The sequence below is a fragment of the Acyrthosiphon pisum genome, chromosome A1 (genome assembly GCF_005508785.2).
Source record: "Acyrthosiphon pisum isolate AL4f chromosome A1, pea_aphid_22Mar2018_4r6ur, whole genome shotgun sequence".
NCBI classification, from domain to species: domain Eukaryota; kingdom Metazoa; phylum Arthropoda; class Insecta; order Hemiptera; family Aphididae; genus Acyrthosiphon; species Acyrthosiphon pisum.
This window is the reverse complement of record NC_042494.1, coordinates 160,768,787-160,775,770: the sequence shown is the minus strand read 5'-3', so window position 1 is coordinate 160,775,770 and position 6,984 is coordinate 160,768,787. Positions and strand designations below refer to the sequence as shown.

The window sequence follows — 6,984 nt, the reverse complement described above, 5'->3', positions numbered from 1 at the left end:
GCTCAACAATGCGCATGGTAAATTGAGACAACACATGCGGGTATCACGTCCTCTTAAACCCAAAAGAAAAACCCTCATATGCCGAATCCACAGCGAACACTCCATCATCCGATCAACCTCTGAAAATCGTCACTAATTTCCTTAACGAGTTAAAATTAGTCCTAAACCCCCTCCTAGCTGGTCTAACATGCCTGATAAAAAAAATCCCACTCCCTACCACTCCCACTCCTTGATAAATTAACACGCATCACATAAATATGTAAATATTAGTATATTATTGCAAGCTCACTGTTACTTCTGTTTAACTTAAAATTATCGTTTGTCAATACTATTCTTATACTCTGGCCCACGAGAGAAGTAACCCGTGTCCTGACCAAATCGCGTCAGAATCCGCGCATCTACACGTATTTGACATACAGTGAAAGGCACTAAGTGGGGAATTCCGCCAGTCAGCATGCGCAAAACGGGTTACTTCTCTTGTGGGCCGGAGTATAGTACTTATGAAAATATATATATTATTTTCAACTATCACGTTAATCTGCCAAAATTAATATGTAATTTGACAAATATCACTAGATATAGATAGCCTATGGCTAGGAATGTATTATGTTTAATTTAAATTTAAAAAAAAAAAAACTAACAAACAAATATCTTGTAACGGAAGGAATGGTCCAAAAGTTTAATGGCTATCTTTTAATTATTATATATGTTCATCTATTTGGTACGCTAGAGGAGAAGTCAATGTTTTGATTTCTACAGAAATGATTAGTACCTATCCACAAGCGCAAGGGAACAACATTTATAGAACAATAAACAGGACACATTAAAAAACAAAGTGTCTTAGCTATAGTGTTTAATTAATAAGTCTTCACTTTTTTTGTAATCTTTTAAACTGCATTTTCATTATATTTTTTTTTATGCGATGATTTATTAAACACAAATTTATAATTATAGGCACCATTATCTTTCAATGGTTGGAACGAGAATAGTGCCTAACCTACCTGTCAAAAACATATTTTATTTTTTTTTAGTATATACACAGTGTTCTGATAGTATCTGGACAGTCTTCAAAACCAAAAAAAAGTGATTTTAAAATTTTTTAAATAAACAATACGAAAAAAAGAATTTAACCTAATATAGTTTTGTAAAAGTTAAAAGTATTTAAAACTAATATCTGAATGCAACTATTTTTATAATAATAATATTAATAATAGAACATTATTCTAGACACTAAATCACTTCTATTTTAACTGACGCGAATATATTAATATGACCTCTTGAGATTTAGCTAGAGAGTATAATATTTATTTTAGATGCTCATATTATATAAGTTTGGAATAATTAATTGTTAATTGATTATTTGGTTATAAATATTGCATAGGAATCAGTGTTCGGTTTTTATTGATGATGAAACAATTTTTCTCATGAAAATTGGATACCTTTCCGGGAAGATAAAAATACGGTACTGCATATTACGGTTTACTTTTTATTTTAATTGGGGCAAATTTAATTTTAGTATATATTAAATTTCTTACTGTTATATTATTACGATACTAGTTTTGTATGCGTATTCAAGCAACATTGCGTAAATAATTTGATATTGTTAAATTCCATTTAGAATTTAAATTATGCAAATCCATTAGTCACATATTAAGCAAATACATGCTTTCTAATCTTGAGAGTCCTTTAATAATTACATCCGATCTACGAATTTGGGTTAAGTAAGCCATTATTACATTATAAAAATAAAAAAATTAAGAATGAAAACAAATGGCGTAATTACTAAAAACTGTAAAGAAACTAAAATGTGTAGTAGACTTGTAGACTTATATTGAATTATATTTGAATAATGGACATTATTAATTATGGCTATTACAAAAAAAATGTATTTATACATAGATACATGCACTATGTACATAATATAAAATGAGCTAATTTATTTACTTAGCCCATAAACCTAGTGAAAAATCATATACATCCAGCGCACATTCAAAAGTTTTGGAACCCTTGCTCTAATGTGTAAGTGCCTTATCAAATATTAATGACAAAAAAAAAAACATAACTTACTGTCGTCTGAATAAATTAAATATGATAAATGATTTTATATGACTGCGCTCAAGTTTTATGAATCTCAATTTATAAGAGAACTTAATAATACCGATTATTAAAAAGGAAAATAATCATTTATTACAACTAAACATTATATAATAATAATTAAGGAAATAATATACCTACATCCATTTCAACAAAATATATAACACAATTTAAATGATAGACAAGCGAGGGGTTTTAACTAAAAATGTGTCAATTATTTTATATCCCGTAATAATATTACTATCAATTTTTCTACCAAATAAATTATTTAGTTATATAATACCTATGGGCTATGGTAATGGTTAATGATAATATGCTATCAATCATTGATATCCGTTATATAGTTCTCAAAAGTTTAAACTATACACTATAATTATTACGAACTATGGTTATAACTATACTTTTATTGAAAACTACAGACGAGATAAGTTTCTCAACTAATTATAATAATATCAAAAGTAAAAGCATTTTTAAAATAAAAGATCCACTATCTTTTAAACGTATAGATACCTACGACATTTATAGACTATTTACATAAGTAATAGGTACCTACATACTCCGGAATATCGGTTATTATATTATAAAGATTATTTATTTGGAAACATTTTACTTTTTATAGTACCTAAACCTACTTTTTAGTTATTTTTCTAACTATCAATATTATTTGTCTATGATCGTTTAAAACAGTAATCTTCAGTAGAAAGTAAATAAATACTACCTACTAAGGGAAACTAATATTTAATGATAGTTAAATTCCTTTTGCACACCTGTCAACAAATTCATTATTCAAGTATTCAACAACAACGATGTAAAGCTTTATTCTACACGTGAGGAAAATAAACAATTAAATGATGCGTTTTAACTTTGGATAACCGTCAGGATTTCGTTTAAGTTTAAAAACATCTAACCTAAATTCATATAAGTAGAAATTATACACGGATTCAAATAATATAGGTAGGTCGGTTCTATACAAGCATAATACAAAAGATACACGGACTCTATCATTTTTTAATTAGTTATTAAACTATTATTACTAATTAAAAATTATCGATATATTGGTATAGGTATACTATAAAATTATAAAAAGGTACGCTAAAACGATCATTTTTTTTTAAATACATTAAAATGCTTTTTTATGATACACATGTAATATGTCCACCAATACATTATTTTTCTATAACTCCATTTTAATATATTTATTTGAAGTTTTATACTGTGCTATTATCAAATAATATAATTAAAAGAATGTTTATTATGTGAGGATTTGCATTTCGTGCAAAAAGATACTAATTGTACCTATAATACTTATTAAGTTGAAAATCAAACATAATTAAAATCTAAATTGTATTATTAAAGATTATTATCCATTATTCAATTTACAATAAAATTAATATTATATTTTTATGTTTTATTTGTTAATCTTATAAAATATTTATTAAAAAATATTCTTAACTGCGATGTATTTTTAATAGTATAATATACAACCCCTTTAAAATCTTAAAATAACAAGTAGGTACACTTTAATGGTTCAGTTTCTTTATTCATTTTCCTATTTTAGTTTTAATTAATTAACTTTTTAGAGTCGTTGACTGTTGTATATATTTTAACATTATTCTTTGTATAATACAGAAGATGTTAAACATGAAAAGGGTATCCGTTTTATTGAAACTATTTTGTTGAAACATAAATTTATATTCCTACTTGATGTGTTTTAATTTTCTGTTCTAAAATAATTACTCATTATTAACTTTTATTTTGTAAATATGTGTTAATCTTGTTATCAATTTCTAACATTATAAAAATTGGTATGATAGAATCTCTATAATTTAACGCTACTTTAATAACGTTAAATAAATTACATTATCTAAGTTTAAACTTGCTACGTGAACTTATAATTTTCCAGTGTTACAATGAACTGTATCTACCTACTATCTACCATACTTAAAAACTAGATGGTTGGGCACCAACTAAATATATTTTCATCAAATAATAGTAATAATAATCAGTCCAATGTACGAAAAACTCTATTGATACATTCTGAATTGTCATTAATCATTAAGTACAGTAATTTTGTCGTACAATAGTTTTAGTTCTACCTGTTTATATATAATATTTATCATACTCATATATGTAGTATACGCATGTGGTGGGTATGTATCGTATATAGAAATCGGGTCTGTATAGTATTTATCTTAATTTAATCTCTCATGGGGGTTTGTACATTGTAACAGTTGATAGTTAGGCAGGTATACCTACATAATATATACCAGCTTTGTGCGTGTGCCTTTAAGTGATTTTGTGTGGCTTTGCAGTTTGCACAAACATTATTTACCTATGAAAATTTATTTTTCGCAACGAACATTTTTAATTCCAATACAATTTGAATGGTGTGTATATTTTATACAGCTTTTAAATTATTGTAATGATCTAAGTTGTTGATTACGGTTTGTTTTTCATTTTAAATCAACATAAGTACGTACATATAAATATATATTTTAGTTAAATGACTAACCCGACTTTAAATTCAATTCATACACATTTTCAGATTACAATAGGTACAATATAAAGTTTAAAATATTTATAATTTCTTGATTTAAACACACATAATTACTTCTAGTTGCGAGAGTAAAAACAACATGGAACATTTTGTTAGGGAAAGCTGTGTTTAGGGTGTATAATGAATGTACCACAATTCGTGTATGAAATATTCATCAGTATACCCAACTGAAAACCGTACTAATTTTATAATAATTGGGACGATGGTATTTGTAGATACTAAATAGTAAATGTATATACATAATATTATGGTAATTCGATTTGTATATATAAATAGACAACATATATTATATATACGTATCATTGTAAGTTGGGTATAAGTATATAATGGTATCTACATGTTATTTATTATACTATGCTTATTATCCTTTAACTTGTATCAATAACTATAAGTTAATGAACTATTTCTTTTTTTTAAATTATTGATATTGCCAGTATACCTACACGTAAAACAAATTAGTAATAAAATTCGTCTCGATTTACTCGATTTGGCGCCAAACAATCGTGGCATTTTCTATTGAAATAATTTGTTAGATAACAATAATAAATTACTGAAATTGTAAAACGATTCAGTGATAGGGTATTAGTGTTTAAACATTTTAAACGGTCATAACTAAATGGCAATCAAACATTTCGAGATAATTCAACTATGTATTTACTTATAGAATAACATTTAAGTACATTTGAGTTTTGACTACTTATAAGAAATAAAAACCAAAATTAATCTCCATTTAACCCTGGATTATGGTGTTAAAAAAAAAAAAAAACTATTTTACTCATAATTTATTCCCACAAATAATATGCAGCTATTTATAGATATTATAATATAATGTAATACATGAAACTTTTTGACGATCGTTCTACCATAAAATATTATTAGGTATATAAATAACACGAGATGTGGTATTTGAAATTTTACTTTGTACCTACAAATAGTGGCTCCGTGTTAGGACGACTCGATTAGATTCTGATCTCGACGATAATCGTAGCGTATATTGCAACCGGTAGTGGTGCGCGGGATAACGACTTGAGAAAAATCGAACGGGGGAGGTGAGTTAAAAAAAAAAAAAAAAACAATATTTAAAAAATAATTAAAAATAATATTTTACTATGGGTACGTTTAAATTGTAATACATGTAATATGATTATCGTTATTGTTAGAGTAATTATCGTTGTTGTACGCCGCGTGCACGGGGTGAACGAAATAACGGAAACGCAATAACATCTCGGTGTATACTATTTATTACAATGATATTTATGTGTCGAATGTATAATATGTGTGCGGAAAAGGTCGGAAATCGTATGTTATTATCGTGGTGTAAACGCGCTCGGTAACGGCGGCGGCGGCGGATCGCTCGTTTGTACGCGCCGAACGAGATTATATCCTGTTCGCAGTGCACGCGACACGACACTGAATTCGCCAATGTGTGCCCGCGGCGGTGTCGGCGGTAAAACGGACGAGCCGCGAAGGAGCAGGACGACCGCGGCGGCGGCGACGACGACGACGACGGCTACGACGACGATTCCGACCCTGCCGCCGCCGGCGGGGTTGGCTCGAACGGGCGGGCGCGCGTGTGGGTGTGGGTGGGTGTGTGTGTGTGTGGCGCTGCTTTTCGGTGGACATTTGCGCGATGATATCGCGCAAACTAGAAAACGATCGCAGCGATTCTAGCGAACCGTGAGACTTTACAGATTTCCGGCGGTATCGGCAGCGGATGCGGATGCAAGGGAACCGATGTAAATGTATATATATATATATGTTGTGGCAGTGAGACAGAAAGAGAAAGAGAGACAGAGACAGGTCGAGAGAGATTGAGAGAGAAAAAATACGAGGGGAAAAAATACTGGTAATACCAGCATTTATTTCTCGTGCCCCCCTCCACCAATCACCGCATACCGTTCGATTGCCTCCACAAACCGAAATGCTAGTGTATATATATATATATATATATATATATATAATATAAATGCTATGTGGGGAGTACCCCATATATATATATATATATATGTATACAGGACGATTATCTCAACAACGCGAAACTGTCGTACATTTTATCGTCGGTCGGATTTCTGTTTGAAATGCTATACTTATACATTTTTCTGTTTAAATTATAATTTTTTTATTGCAGTGAGATATTTCGTGTATGTTTTTCCAAACGGAAATCGCCGCGATTCGAATTTCTCCCATTGAAAACCAGAAAACGTCAATGTACCCTTATAAATATCCAGTGCTGCGTCGATTCATATTAAGTCGTCAAATGACGGTTCAATTCTAATTTCTAACTACTAAACTACCCAATATATATACTATAAAATCCGCAAACCTCATAATTA

The 6,984-nt window shown here is 29.4% G+C and overlaps 1 protein-coding gene across 2 annotated transcripts in view; it reads right to left on the bottom strand.

Moving 5' to 3' along the window:
- Positions 1-6,132, bottom strand: part of LOC100161930 — a 70,194-nt gene extending 64,062 nt beyond the window's left edge. The window contains exon 1 of one of the 2 annotated variants that reach the window (XM_001946036.5): positions 5,577-6,132. The gene's annotated coding sequence lies outside the window, so the exon portion shown is untranslated. The remainder of the gene's footprint in view (positions 1-5,576) is intronic. The other variant, XM_016803623.2, reaches the window with a different exon arrangement.
- Positions 6,133-6,984: the final 852 nt, after the last annotated feature.